Consider the following 1739-nt stretch of genomic DNA (forward strand, 5'->3'; position numbering starts at 1 on the left):
CAGATGACACCATTCTGTATATTTCTGGCCCATCTTTGGACACTGTGTTAACTAATCTCCAGACGAGCTTCAATGCCATACAACTCTCCTTCCGTGGCCTCCAACTGCTCTTAAATGCAAGTAAAACTAAGTGCATGCTCTTCAACCGATCACTGCCCGCACCTGCTCGCCCGTCCAGCATCACTACTCTGGACGGTTCGGACTTAGAATATGTGGACAACTACAAATACCTAGGTGTCTGGCTAGACTGTAAACTCTCCTTCCAGACTCACATTAAGCATCTCCAATCCAAAATTAAATCTAGAATCGGCTTCCTATTTCACAACAAAGCATCCTTCACTCATGCTGCCAAACATACCCTCGTAAAACTGACCATCCTACCGATCCTCGACTTCGGCGATGTCATCTAAAAAATAGCCTCCAACACTCTACTCAACAAATTGGATGCAGTTTATCACAGTGCCACCCGTATTGTCACCAAAGCCCCATATATTACCCACCACTGCGACCTGTACGCTCTCGTTGGCTGGCCATCGCTCCATACTCATCACCAAACCCACTGGCTCCAGGTCATCTACAAGTCTCTGCTAGGTAAAGCCCCGCCTTATCTCAGGTTCACTGGTCACCATAGTAGCACCCACCTGTAGCACGCGCTCCAGCAGGTATATCTCACTGGTCACCCCCAAAGCCAATTGCTCCCTTGGCTGCCTTTCCTTCCAGTTCTCTGCTGCCAAAGACTGGAACAAACTGCAAAAATCAATGAAGCTGGAGACCCATATCTCCCTCACTAGCTTTAAGCACCAACTATCAGAGCATCTCACAGATCACTGCACCTGTACATAGCCCATCTGTTAACAGCCCATCCAACTACCTCATCCCCATACTGTTTTATTTATTTATATCTTGCTCCTTTGCACCTAAGTATCTCTACTTGCACATTACTCTTCTACACATCTACCATTCCAGTGTTTAATTGCTATATTGTAATTACTTCGCCACCATGGCCTATTTATTGCCTTACCTCCATTATCTTACCTCATTTGCACTCACTGTATATAGATTTTTCTTTTTTCTACTGTACTATTGACTGTATGTTTATTCCATGTGTAACTCTGTGTTGTTGTATGTGTCGAACTGCTGTGCTTTATCTTGGCCAGGTCGCAGTTGTAAATGAGAACTTGTTCTCAACTGGCCTACCTGGTTAAATAAAGGTGAAATAAAATATCAAAATAAAAACACCTGTTGTATTTGGGACACATGTGACAAATACAATTTGATTTGATCTTGATCAATCTCCAGACCTCAAAGGTAAGCATGACAACGAAGGGATTTTGGAGGTATGACAACGCGAGACTAGGGAGGACGTGACCGGTCTGACACTCTTGTACAGTAGGTGGCAGTGTATGCACCTCTAGGTTGGATGCGATCCGCAAACACAATTAAAATAAGTGTCTACAGCAGTGCGGTGTTTTAGGGCGTCATACAAATGTTTTGCGCAGGTAGGCTGCCTAATAATAACTTATCTAGCTAGGTAAAATAACTTTGGAATTAATATATATATATATATATATATATATATATAAGGTATTTTATGCTAGAATATATATATATATATATATATATATATGGAATAGATCTTGCAGAGAAAGTTTGTTAGCCAATAACATAACGTAGCAGGCGTAATATAAACTGGTTCGCTATCTGCAGATTTCTTAATTTTGGTCATTGTGCTTGCCAAT

Source organism: Oncorhynchus kisutch, linkage group LG11 (assembly GCF_002021735.2).
Source record: "Oncorhynchus kisutch isolate 150728-3 linkage group LG11, Okis_V2, whole genome shotgun sequence".
In the NCBI taxonomy this organism is placed as follows: Eukaryota; Metazoa; Chordata; class Actinopteri; order Salmoniformes; family Salmonidae; genus Oncorhynchus; species Oncorhynchus kisutch.